Source organism: Bombus vancouverensis, unplaced genomic scaffold, assembly GCF_051014615.1.
Source record: "Bombus vancouverensis nearcticus unplaced genomic scaffold, iyBomVanc1_principal scaffold0018, whole genome shotgun sequence".
In the NCBI taxonomy this organism is placed as follows: domain Eukaryota; kingdom Metazoa; phylum Arthropoda; class Insecta; order Hymenoptera; family Apidae; genus Bombus; species Bombus vancouverensis.
In genome coordinates, this window is record NW_027468910.1 from 6852154 (window position 1) to 6869254 (window position 17101).

Below are 17101 nucleotides of genomic sequence, written 5' to 3' on the forward strand. Positions count from 1 at the left end.
TATATCGTATTAGGTTATATGGTATGACGTTATAACGTATTACGTTATATGGGATGACGATATAACGTATTACGTTATATGGGATGACGTTATAACGTATTACGTTATATGGGATGACGCTATAACGTAATAGGTTATATGGTATAACGTCATAACGTATTACGTTATATGGTATAACGTTATAACGTATTACGTAATATGGGACGACGTTATAACGCATAACGTTATATGGGATGACGTTATAACGTATTACGTTATATGGGATGACGTTATAACGTATTTCGCTGTATGGGATGACGTTATAACGTATTACGTAATATGGGATGACGTTATAACGTATTACGTAATATGGGATGTCGTTATAACGTAATAGGTTATTTGGTATAACGTTATAACGTATCACGTTATATGGTATGACGTTATAACGTAATAGGTTATATGGCATGACGTTATAACGCATTACGTTATATGGGATGACGTTATAACGTATTACGTTATATGGAATACCGTTATATCGTATTAGGTTATATGGTATAACGTTATAACGTATTACGTAATATGGGACGACGTTATAACGCATAACGTTATATGGGATGACGTTATAACGTATTACGTTATATGGGATGACGTTATAACGTATTTCGCTGTATGGGATGACGTTATAACGTATTACGTTATATGGGATGACGTTATAACGTATTACGTTATATGGGATGACGTTATAACGTAATAGGTTATATGGTATAACGTCATAACGTATTACGTTATATGGTATGACGTTATAACGTATTACGTTATGTGGGGCGACGTTATAACGTATTGCGTTATATGGGATGACGTTATAACGTAATAGGTTATATGGCATGACGTTATAACGGATTACGTTATATGGGATGACGTTATAACGTATTTCGATGTATGGGATGACGTTATAACGTATTACGTAATATGGTATAACGTTATAACGTATTACGTAATATGGGGCGACGTTATAACGCATAACGTTATATGGGATGACGTTATAACGTATTACGTTATATGGGATGACGTTATAACGTATTTCGCTGTATGGGATGACGTTATAACGTATTACGTTATGTGGGACGACGTTATAACGTATTTCGTTATATGGGATGACGTTATAACGTATTACGTAATATGGGATGACGTTATAACGTATTACGTTATGTGGGACGACGTTATAACGTTTTGCGTTATATGGTATGACGTTATAACGTATTACGTTATATGGTATGTCGTTATAACGTAATAGGTTATATGGCATGACGTTATAACGGATTACGTTATATGGGATGACGTTATAACGTATTTCGATGTATGGGATGACGTTATAACGTATTACGTAATATGGGATGACGTTATAACGTATTACGTAATATGGGATGACGTTATAACGTAATAGGTTATTTGGTATAACGTTATAACGTATTACGTTATATGGTATGACGTTATAACGTATTACGTTATATGGGATGACGATATAACGTATTACGTTATATGGGATGACGTTATAACGTATTACGTTATATGGGATGACGTTATAACGTAATAGGTTATATGGTATAACGTCATAACGTATTACGTTATATGGTATAACGTTATAACGTATTACGTAATATGGGACGACGTTATAACGCATAACGTTATATGGGATGACGTTATAACGTATTACGTTATATGGGATGACGTTATAACGTATTTCGCTGTATGGGATGACGTTATAACGTATTACGTAATATGGGATGACGTTATAACGCATTACGTTATATGGGACGACGTTATAACGTATTACGTTATATGGAATACCGTTATATCGTATTAGGTTATATGGTATAACGTTATAACGTATTACGTAATATGGGACGACGTTATAACGCATAACGTTATATGGGATGACGTTATAACGTATTACGTTATATGGGATGACGTTATAACGTATTTCGCTGTATGGGATGACGTTATAACGTATTACGTTATATGGGATGACGTTATAACGTATTACGTTATATGGGATGACGTTATAACGTAATAGGTTATATGGTATAACGTCATAACGTATTACGTTATATGGTATGACGTTATAACGTATTACGTTATGTGGGACGACGTTATAACGTATTGCGTTATATGGGATGACGTTATAACGTATTACGTTATATGGGATGACGTTATAACGTATTACGTTATATGGGATGACGTTATAACGAAATAGGTTATATGGTATGACGTTATAACGTAATAGGTTATATGGTATGACGTTATAACGTATTACGTTATGTGGGACGACGTTATAACGTATTGCGTTATATGGGATGACGTTATAACGTATTACGTTATATGGGATGACGTTATAACGTAATACGTTGTATGGTATGACGTTATAACATATTACGTTACATGGGATGACGCTATAACGTAATAGGTTATATGGTATGACGTTATAACGTAATAGGTTATATGGTATGACGTTATACCGAATTACGTTATATGGGATGACGTTATAACGTATTACGTTATATGGGATGACGTTATAACGTATTTCGTTAAATGGGATGACGTTACAACGTATTACGTTATATGGGATGACGTTATAACGAAATAGGTTATATGGTATGACGTTACAACGTAATAGGTTATATGGTATGACGTTATAACGTATTACGTTATATGGGATGACGTTATAACGAAATAGGTTATGTGGTATGACGTTATAACGTAATAGGTTATATGGTATGACGTTATAACGTATTACGTTATGTGGGACGACGTTATAACGTATTGCGTTATATGGGATGACGTTATAACGTATTACGTTATATGGGATGACGTTATAACGTATTACGTTATGTGGGACGACGTTATAACGTATTGCGTTATATGGGATGACGTTATAACGTATTACGTTATATGGGATGACGTTATAACGTAATACGTTGTATGGTATGACGTTATAACGTAATAGGTTATATGGTATAACGTTATACCGAATTACGTTATATGGGATGACGTTATAACGTATTACGTTATATGGGATGACGTTATAACGTATTTCGTTATATGGGATGACGTTATAACGTATTACGTTATATGGGATGACGTTATAACGAAATAGGTTATATGGTATGACGTTATAACGTAATAGGTTATATGGGATGACGTTATACCGAATTACGTTATATGGGATGACGTTATAACGTATTACGTTATATGGGATGACGTTATAACGTATTTCGTTTTATGGGATGACGTTATAACGTATTACGTTATATGGGATGACGTTATAACGAAATAGGTTATATGGTATGACGTTATAACGTAATAGGTTATATGGTATGACGTTATACCGAATTACGTTATATGGGATGACGTTATAACGTATTACGTTATATGGGATAACGTTATAACGAAATAGGTTATATGGTATGACGTTATAACGCAATAGGTTATATGGAATGACGTTATACCGAATTACGTTATATGGGATGACGTTATAACGTATTACGTTATATGGGATGACGTTATAACGTATTTCGTTATATGGGATGACGTTATGACGTATTACGTTATATGGGATGACGTTATAACGAAATAGGTTGATGGTATGACGTTATAACGTAATAGGTTATATGGGATGACGTTATACCGAATTACGTTATATGGGATGACGTTATAACGTATTACGTTATATGGGATGACGTTATAACGAAATAGGTTATATGGTATGACGTTATAACGTAATAGGTTATATGGTATAACGTTATACCGAATTACGTTATATGGGATGACGTTATAACGTATTACGTTATATGGGATGACGTTATAACGTATTACGTTATATGGGATGACGTTATAACGTATTACGTTATATGGGATGACGTTATAACGTATTACGTTATATGGGATGACGTTATAACGAAATAGGTTATATGGTATGACGTTATAACGTAATAGGTTATATGGTATGACGTTATAACGTATTACGTTATGTGGGACGACGTTATAACGTATTGCGTTATATGGGATGACGTTATAACGTATTACGTTATATGGGATGACGTTATAACGTAATACGTTGTATGGTATGACGTTATAACATATTACGTTACATGGGATGACGCTATAACGTAATAGGTTATATGGTATGACGTTATAACGTAATAGGTTATATGGTATGACGTTATACCGAATTACGTTATATGGGATGACGTTATAACGTATTACGTTATATGGGATGACGTTATAACGTATTTCGTTAAATGGGATGACGTTACAACGTATTACGTTATATGGGATGACGTTATAACGAAATAGGTTATATGGTATGACGTGACAACGTAATAGGTTATATGGTATGACGTTATAACGTATTACGTTATATGGGATGACATTATAACGTATTTCGCTGTATGGGATGACGTTATAACGTATTACGTTATGTGGGACGACGTTATAACGTATTTCGTTATATGGGATGACGTTATAACGTATTACGTAATATGGGATGACGTTATAACGTATTACGTTATGTGGGACGACGTTATAACGTTTTGCGTTATATGGTATGACGTTATAACGTATTACGTTATATGCTATGTCGTTATAACGTAATAGGTTATATGGCATGACGTTATAACGGATTACGTTATATGGGATGACGTTATAACGTATTTCGATGTATGGGATGACGTTATAACGTATTACGTAATATGGGATGACGTTATAACGTATTACGTAATATGGGATGACGTTATAACGTAATAGGTTATTTGGTATAACGTTATAACGTATTACGTTATATGGTATGACGTTATAACGTATTACGTTATATGGGATGACGATATAACGTATTACGTTATATGGGATGACGTTATAACGTATTACGTTATATGGGATGACGTTATAACGTAATAGGTTATATGGTATAACGTCATAACGTATTACGTTATATGGTATAACGTTATAACGTATTACGTAATATGGGACGACGTTATAACGCATAACGTTATATGGGATGACGTTATAACGTATTACGTTATATGGGATGACGTTATAACGTATTTCGCTGTATGGGATGACGTTATAACGTATTACGTAATATGGGATGACGTTATAACGTATTACGTAATATGGGATTACGTTATAACGTAATAGGTTATTTGGTATAACGTTATAACGTATTACGTTATATGGTATGACGTTATAACGTAATAGGTTATATGGCATGACGTTATAACGCATTACGTTATATGGGACGACGTTATAACGTATTACGTTATATGGAATACCGTTATATCGTATTAGGTTATATGGTATAACGTTATAACGTATTACGTAATATGGGACGACGTTATAACGCATAACGTTATATGGGATGACGTTATAACGTATTACGTTATATGGGATGACGTTATAACGTATTTCGCTGTATGGGATGACGTTATAACGTATTACGTTATATGGGATGACGTTATAACGTATTACGTTATATGGGATGACGTTATAACGTAATAGGTTATATGGTATAACGTCATAACGTATTACGTTATATGGTATGACGTTATAACGTATTACGTTATGTGGGACGACGTTATAACGTATTGCGTTATATGGGATGACGTTATAACGTATTACGTTATATGGGATGACGTTATAACGTATTACGTTATATGGGATGACGTTATAACGAAATAGGTTATATGGTATGACGTTATAACGTAATAGGTTATATGGTATGACGTTATAACGTATTACGTTATGTGGGACGACGTTATAACGTATTGCGTTATATGGGATGACGTTATAACGTATTACGTTATATGGGATGACGTTATAACGTAATACGTTGTATGGTATGACGTTATAACATATTACGTTACATGGGATGACGCTATAACGTAATAGGTTATATGGTATGACGTTATAACGTAATAGGTTATATGGTATGACGTTATACCGAATTACGTTATATGGGATGACGTTATAACGTATTACGTTATATGGGATGACGTTATAACGTATTTCGTTAAATGGGATGACGTTACAACGTATTACGTTATATGGGATGACGTTATAACGAAATAGGTTATATGGTATGACGTTACAACGTAATAGGTTATATGGTATGACGTTATAACGTATTACGTTATATGGGATGACGTTATAACGAAATAGGTTATGTGGTATGACGTTATAACGTAATAGGTTATATGGTATGACGTTATAACGTATTACGTTATGTGGGACGACGTTATAACGTATTGCGTTATATGGGATGACGTTATAACGTATTACGTTATATGGGATGACGTTATAACGTATTACGTTATGTGGGACGACGTTATAACGTATTGCGTTATATGGGATGACGTTATAACGTATTACGTTATATGGGATGACGTTATAACGTAATACGTTGTATGGTATGACGTTATAACGTAATAGGTTATATGGTATAACGTTATACCGAATTACGTTATATGGGATGACGTTATAACGTATTACGTTATATGGGATGACGTTATAACGTATTTCGTTATATGGGATGACGTTATAACGTATTACGTTATATGGGATGACGTTATAACGAAATAGGTTATATGGTATGACGTTATAACGTAATAGGTTATATGGGATGACGTTATACCGAATTACGTTATATGGGATGACGTTATAACGTATTACGTTATATGGGATGACGTTATAACGTATTTCGTTTTATGGGATGACGTTATAACGTATTACGTTATATGGGATGACGTTATAACGAAATAGGTTATATGGTATGACGTTATAACGTAATAGGTTATATGGTATGACGTTATACCGAATTACGTTATATGGGATGACGTTATAACGTATTACGTTATATGGGATAACGTTATAACGAAATAGGTTATATGGTATGACGTTATAACGCAATAGGTTATATGGAATGACGTTATACCGAATTACGTTATATGGGATGACGTTATAACGTATTACGTTATATGGGATGACGTTATAACGTATTTCGTTATATGGGATGACGTTATAACGTATTACGTTATATGGGATGACGTTATAACGAAATAGGTTGATGGTATGACGTTATAACGTAATAGGTTATATGGGATGACGTTATACCGAATTACGTTATATGGGATGACGTTATAACGTATTACGTTATATGGGATGACGTTATAACGAAATAGGTTATATGGTATGACGTTATAACGTAATAGGTTATATGGTATAACGTTATACCGAATTACGTTATATGGGATGACGTTATAACGTATTACGTTATATGGGATGACGTTATAACGTATTACGTTATATGGGATGACGTTATAACGAAATAGGTTATATGGTATGACGTTATAACGTAATAGGTTATATGGTATGACGTTATAACGTATTACGTTATGTGGGACGACGTTATAACGTATTGCGTTATATGGGATGACGTTATAACGTATTACGTTATATGGGATGACGTTATAACGTAATACGTTGTATGGTATGACGTTATAACATATTACGTTACATGGGATGACGCTATAACGTAATAGGTTATATGGTATGACGTTATAACGTAATAGGTTATATGGTATGACGTTATATCGAATTACGTTATATGGGATGACGTTATAACGTATTACGTTATATGGGATGACGTTATAACGTATTTCGTTAAATGGGATGACGTTACAACGTATTACGTTATATGGGATGACGTTATAACGAAATAGGTTATATGGTATGACGTGACAACGTAATAGGTTATATGGTATGACGTTATAACGTATTACGTTATATGGGATGACGTTATAACGAAATAGGTTATGTGGTATGACGTTATAACGTAATAGGTTATATGGTATGACGTTATAACGTATTACGTTATGTGGGACGACGTTATTACGTATTGCGTTATATGGGATGACGTTATAACGTATTACGTTATATGGGATGACGTTATAACGTATTACGTTATGTGGGACGACGTTATAACGTATTGCGTTATATGGAATGACGTTATAACGTATTACGTTATATGGGATGACGTTATAACGTAATACGTTGTATGGTATGACGTTATAACGTAATAGGTTATATGGTATGACGTTATACCGAATTACGTTATATGGGATGACGTTATAACGTATTACGTTATATGGGATGACGTTATAACGTATTTCGTTATATGGGATGACGTTATAACGTATTACGTTATATGGGATGACGTTATAACGAAATAGGTTATATGGTATGACGTTATAACGTAATAGGTTATATGGGATGACGTTATACCGAATTACGTTATATGGGATGACGTTATAACGTATTACGTTATATGGGATGACGTTATAACGTATTTCGTTTTATGGGATGACGTTATAACGTATTACGTTATATGGGATGACGTTATAACGAAATAGGTTATATGGTATGACGTTATAACGTAATAGGTTATATGGTATGACGTTATACCGAATTACGTTATATGGGATGACGTTATAACGTATTACGTTATATGGGATAACGTTATAACGAAATAGGTTATATGGTATGACGTTATAACGCAATAGGTTATATGGAATGACGTTATACCGAATTACGTTATATGGGATGACGTTATAACGTATTACGTTATATGGGATGACGTTATAACGTATTTCGTTATATGGGATGACGTTATAACGTATTACGTTATATGGGATGACGTTATAACGAAATAGGTTGATGGTATGACGTTATAACGTAATAGGTTGTATGGGATGACGTTATACCGAATTACGTTATATGGGATGACGTTATAACGTATTACGTTATATGGGATGACGTTATAACGAAATAGGTTATATGGTATGACGTTATAACGTAATAGGTTATATGGTATAACGTTATACCGAATTACGTTATATGGGATGACGTTATAACGTATTACGTTATATGGGATGACGTTATAACGTATTACGTTATATGGGATGACGTTATAACGTATTACGTTATATGGGATGACGTTATAACGTATTACGTTATATGGGATGACGTTATAACGAAATAGGTTATATGGTATGACGTTATAACGTAATAGGTTATATGGTATGACGTTATAACGTATTACGTTATGTGGGACGACGTTATAACGTATTGCGTTATATGGGATGACGTTATAACTTATTACGTTATATGGGATGACGTTATAACGTAATACGTTGTATGGTATGACGTTATAACATATTACGTTACATGGGATGACGCTATAACGTAATAGGTTATATGGTATGACGTTATAACGTAATAGGTTATATGGTATGACGTTATACCGAATTACGTTATATGGGATGACGTTATAACGTATTACGTTATATGGGATGACGTTATAACGTATTTCGTTAAATGGGATGACGTTACAACGTATTACGTTATATGGGATGACGTTATAACGAAATAGGTTATATGGTATGACGTTACAACGTAATAGGTTATATGGTATGACGTTATAACGTATTACGTTATATGGGATGACGTTATAACGAAATAGGTTATGTGGTATGACGTTATAACGTAATAGGTTATATGGTATGACGTTATAACGTATTACGTTATGTGGGACGACGTTATAACGTATTGCGTTATATGGGATGACGTTATAACGTATTACGTTATATGGGATGACGTTATAACGTATTACGTTATGTGGGACGACGTTATAACGTATTGCGTTATATGGGATGACGTTATAACGTATTACGTTATATGGGATGACGTTATAACGTAATACGTTGTATGGTATGACGCTATAACGTAATAGGTTATATGGTATGACGTTATACCGAATTACGTTATATGGGATGACGTTATAACGTATTACGTTATATGGGATGACGTTATAACGTATTTCGTTATATGGGATGACGTTATAACGTATTACGTTATATGGGATGACGTTATAACGAAATAGGTTATATGGTATGACGTTATAACGTAATAGATTATATGGGATGACGTTATACCGAATTACGTTATATGCGATGACGTTATAACGTATTACGTTATATGGGATGACGTTATAACGTATTTCGTTTTATGGGATGACGTTATAACGTATTACGTTATATGGGATGACGTTATAACGAAATAGGTTATATGGTATGACGTTATAACGTAATAGGTTATATGGTATGACGTTATACCGAATTACGTTATATGGGATGACGTTATAACGTATTACGTTATATGGGATAACGTTATAACGAAATAGGTTATATGGTATGACGTTATAACGCAATAGGTTATATGGAATGACGTTATACCGAATTACGTTATATGGGATGACGTTATAACGTATTACGTTATATGGGATGACGTTATAACGTATTTCGTTATATGGGATGACGTTATAACGTATTACGTTATATGGGATGACGTTATAACGAAATAGGTTGATGGTATGACGTTATAACGTAATAGGTTATATGGGATGACGTTATACCGAATTACGTTATATGGGATGACGTTATAACGTATTACGTTATATGGGATGACGTTATAACGTATTTCGTTATATGGGATGACGTTATAACGTATTACGTTATATGGGATGACGTTATAACGAAATAGGTTATATGGTATGACGTTATAACGTAATAGGTTATATGGTATGACGTTATACCGAATTACGTTATATGGGATGACGTTATAACGTATTACGTTATATGGGATAACGTTATAACGAAATAGGTTATATGGTATGACGTTATAACGCAATAGGTTATATGGAATGACGTTATACCGAATTACGTTATATGGGATGACGTTATAACGTATTACGTTATATGGGATGACGTTATAACGTATTTCGTTATATGGGATGACGTTATAACGTATTACGTTATATGGGATGACGTTATAACGAAATAGGTTATATGGTATGACGTTATAACGTAATAGGTTATATGCTATGACGTTATACCGAATTACGTTATATGGGATGACGTTATAACGTATTACGTTATATGGGATGACGTTATAACGTATTACGTTATATGGGATGACGTTATAACGTATTACGTTATATGGGATGACGTTATAACGAAATAGGTTATATGGTATGACGTTATAACGTAATAGGTTATATGGTATAACGTTATACCGAATTACGTTATATGGGATGACGTTATAACGTATTACGTTATATGGGATGACGTTATAACGAAATAGGTTATATGGTATGACGTTATAACGTAATAGGTTATATGGTATAACGTTATACCGAATTACGTTATATGGGATGACGTTATAACGTATTACGTTATATGGGATGACGTTATAACGTATTACCTTATATGGGATGACGTTATAACGAAATAGGTTATATGGTATGACGTTATAACGTAACAGGTTATATGGTATGACGTTATACCGAATTACGTTATATGGGATGACGTTATAACGTAATAGGTTATATGGTATAACGTTATACCGTATTACGTTCTATGGCATGATGTTATAACGTGTTACGTGATATGGGATGACGTTATAACGTATTGCGTTGTATGGGATGACGTTATAACGTATTACGTTATATGGGATGACGTTATAACGAAATAGGTTATATGGTATGACGTTATTACGTAAACAGGTTATATGGTATGACGTTATACCGAATTACGTTATATGGGATGACGTTATAACGTATTACGTTATATGGGATGACGTTATAACGAAATAGGTTATATGGTATGACGTTATAACGTAATAGGTTGTATGGTATAACGTTATACCGAATTACGTTATATGGGATGACGTTATAACGTATTACGTTATATGGGATGACGTTATAACGTATTACGTTATATGGGATGACGTTATAACGTATTACGTTATATGGGATGACGTTATAACGTATTACGTTATATGGGATGACGTTATAACGTATTACGTTATATGGGATGACGATATAACGAAATAGGTTATATGGTATGACGTTATAACGTAATAGGTTATATGGTATAACGTTATACCGAATTACGTTATATGGGATGACGTTATAACGTATTACGTTATATGGGATGACGTTATAACGTATTTCGTTAAATGGGATGACGTTACAACGTATTACGTTATATGGGATGACGTTATAACGAAATAGGTTATATGGTATGACGTTACAACGTAATAGGTTATATGGTATGACGTTATAACGTATTACGTTATATGGGATGACGTTATAACGAAATAGGTTATGTGGTATGACGTTATAACGTAATAGGTTATATGGTATGACGTTATAACGTATTACGTTATGTGGGACGACGTTATAACGTATTGCGTTATATGGGATGACGTTATAACGTATTACGTTATATGGGATGACGTTATAACGTATTACGTTATGTGGGATGACGTTATAACGTATTACGTTATATGGGATGACGTTATAACGTAATACGTTGTATGGTATGACGTTATAACGTATTGCGTTATATGGGATGACGTTATAACGTATTACGTTATATGGGATGACGTTATAACGTATCACGTTATGTGGGACGACGTCATAACGTATTGCGTTATATGGGATGACGTTATAACGAAATAGGTTATATGGTATGACGTTATAACGTAATAGGTTATATGGGATGACGTTATACCGAATTACGTTATATGGGATGACGTTATAACTTATTACGTTATATGGGATGACGTTATAACGTATTTCGTTTTATGGGATGACGTTATAACGTATTACGTTATATGGGATGACGTTATAACGAAATAGGTTATATGGTATGACGTTATAACGTAATAGGTTATATGGTATGACGTTATACCGAATTACGTTATATGGGATGACGTTATAACGTATTACGTTATATGGGATGACGTTATAACGTATTTCGTTAAATGGGATGACGTTACATCGTATTACGTTATATGGGATGACGTTATAACGAAATAGGTTATATGGTATGACGTTACAACGTAATAGGTTATATGGTATGACGTTATAACGTATTACGTTATGTGGGATGACGTTATAACGTATTACGTTATATGGGATGACGTTATAACGTAATACGTTGTATGGTATGACGTTATAACGTATTGCGTTATATGGGATGACGTTATAACGTATTACGTTATATGGGATGACGTTATAACGTATTACGTTATGTGGGACGACGTCATAACGTATTGCGTTATATGGGATGACGTTATAACGTATTACGTTATGTGGGACGACGTTATAACGTATTGCGTTATATGGGATGACGTTATAACGTATTACGTTATATGGGATGACGTTATAACGTAATACGTTGTATGGTATGACGTTATAACGTAATAGGTTATATGGTATGACGTTATACCGAATTACGTTATATGGGATGACGTTATAGCGTATTACGTTATATGGGATGACGTTATAACGTATTTCGTTATATGGGATGACGTTATAACGTATTACGTTATATGGGATGACGTTATAACGAAATAAGTTATATGGTATGACGTTATAACGTAATAGGTTATATGGGATGACGTTATACCGAATTACGTTATATGGGATGACGTTATAACTTATTACGTTATATGGGATGACGTTATAACGTATTTCGTTTTATGGGATGACGTTATAACGTATTACGTTATATGGGATGACGTTATAACGAAATAGGTTATATGGTATGACGTTATAACGTAATAGGTTATATGGTATGACGTTATACCGAATTACGTTATATGGGATGACGTTATAACGTATTACGTTATATGGGATAACGTTATAACGAAATAGGTTATATGGTATGACGTTATAACGCAATAGGTTATATGGAATGACGTTATACCGAATTACGTTATATGGGATGACGTTATAACGTATTACGTTATATGGGATGACGTTATAACGTATTTCGTTATATGGGATGACGTTATAACGTATTACGTTATATGGGATGACGTTATAACGAAATAGGTTATATGGTATGACGTTATAACGTAATAGGTTATATGGTATGACGTTATACCGAATTACGTTATATGGGATGACGTTATAACGTATTACGTTATATGGGATGACGTTATAACGTATTACGTTATATGGGATGACGTTATAACGTATTACGTTATATGGGATGACGTTATAACGAAATAGGTTATATGGTATGACGTTATAACGTAATAGGTTATATGGTATAACGTTATACCGAATTACGTTATATGGGATGACGTTATAACGTATTACGTTATATGGGATGACGTTATAATGTAATAGGTTATATGGTATGACGTTATAACGTAATAGGTTATATGGTATGACGTTATACCGAATTACGTTATATGGGATGACGTTATAACGTATTACGTTTTATGGGATGACGTTATAACGTATTTCGTTATATGGGATGACGTTATAACGTATTACGTTATATGGGATGACGTTATAACGAAATAGGTTATATGGTATGACGTTATAACGTAATAGGTTATATGGTATGACGTTATACCGAATTACGTTATATGGGATGTCGTCATAACGTATTACGTTATATGGGATGACGTTATAACGTATTACGTTATATGGTATGACTTTATAACGTAATAGGTTATATGGTATGACGTTATACCGAATTACGTTATATGGGATGACGTTATAACGTATTTCGTTATATGGGATGACGTTATAACGTATTACGTTATATGGGATGACGTTATAACGAAATAGGTTATATGGTATGACGTTATAACGTAATAGGTTATATGGTATGACGTTATACCGAATTACGTTATATGGGATGACGTTATAACGTATTACGTTATATGGGATGACGTTATAACGTATTACGTTATATGGGATGACGTTATAACGTATTACGTTATATGGGATGACGTTATAACGAAATAGGTTATATGGTATGACGTTATAACGTAATAGGTTATATGGTATAACGTTATACCGAATTACGTTATATGGGATGACGTTATAACGTATTACGTTATATGGGATGACGTTATAATGTAATAGGTTATATGGTATGACGTTATAACGTAATAGGTTATATGGTATGACGTTATACCGAATTACGTTATATGGGATGACGTTATAACGTATTACGTTTTATGGGATGACGTTATAACGTATTTCGTTATATGGGATGACGTTATAACGTATTACGTTATATGGGATGACGTTATAACGAAATAGGTTATATGGTATGACGTTATAACGTAATAGGTTATATGGTATGACGTTATACCGAATTACGTTATATGGGATGTCGTCATAACGTATTACGTTATATGGGATGACGTTATAACGTATTACGTTATATGGTATGACTTTATAACGTAATAGGTTATATGGTATGACGTTATACCGAATTACGTTATAAGGGATGACTTTATAACGTATTACGTTATATGGGATGACGTTATAACGTATTTCGTTATATGGGATGATGTTATAACGTATTACGTAATATGGGATGACGTTATAACGTATTACGTTATGTGGGACGACGTTATAACGCATTGCGTTGTATGGTATGACGTTATAACGTATTACGTTATATGGGATGACGTTATAACGAAATAGGTTATATGGTATGACGTTATAACGTAATATGTTATATGGTATGACGTTATAACGTAATACGTTATATGGTATGACGTTATAACGTAAATAGGTTATATGGTATGACGTTATACCGTATTACGTTATATGGGATGACGTTATAACGTATTACGTTATATGGTATGACGCTATAACGTAAATAGGTTATATGGTATGACGTTATACCGTATTACGTTATGTGGGACGATGTTATAACGTATTACGTTATGTGGGACGACGTTATAACGTATTACGTTATATGGGATGACGTTATAACGCAATAGGTTATCTGGAATGACGTTATACCGAATTACGTTATATGGGATGACGTTATAACGTATTACGTTACATGGGATGGCGTTATAACGTAATAAGTTATATGGTATGACGTTATAACGTAATAGGTTATATGGTATGACGTTATACCGAATTACGTTATATGGGATGACGTTATAACGTATTACGTTATATGGGATGACGTTATAACGTATTGCGTTGTATGGGATGACGTTATAACGTATTACGTTATATGGGATGACGTTATAACGAAATAGGTTATATGGTATGACGTTATTACGTAAACAGGTTATATGGTATGACGTTATACCGTATTACGTTCTATGGCATGATGTTATAACGTATTACGTTATGTGGTATGACGCTATAACGTATTACGTTATATGGTATGACGTTATAACGTATTACGTTATATGGGATGACGTTATAACGAAATAGGTTATATGGTATGACGTTATAACGTAATAGGTTATATGGTATGACGTTATAACGTAATACGTTATATGGTATGACGTTATAACGTAAATAGGATATATGGTATGACGTTATACCGAATTACGTTATATGGGATGACGTTATAACGTATTACGTTATATGGGATGACGTTATAACGTATTTCGTTATATGGGATGACGTTATAACGTATTTCGTTATATGGGATGACGTTATAACGTATTACGTTATATGGGATGACGTTATAACGAAATAGGTTATATGGTATGACGTTATTACGTAAACAGGTTATATGGTATGACGTTATACCGTATTACGTTCTATGGCATGATGTTATAACGTATTACGTTATGTGGTATGACGCTATAACGTATTACGTTATATGGTATTACGTTATAACGTATTACGTTATATGGGATGACGTTATAACGAAATAGGTTATATGGTATGACGTTATAACTTAATAGGTTATATGGTATGACGTTATAACGTAATACGTTATATGGTATGACGTTATAACGTAAATAGGATATATGGTATGACGTTATACCGAATTACGTTATATGGGATGACGTTATAACGTATTACGTTATATGGTATGACGTTATAACGTATTTCTTTATATGGGATGACGTTATAACGTATTTCGTTATATGGGATGACGTTATAACGTATTACGTTATATGGGATGACGTTATAACGAAATAGGTTATATGGTATAAC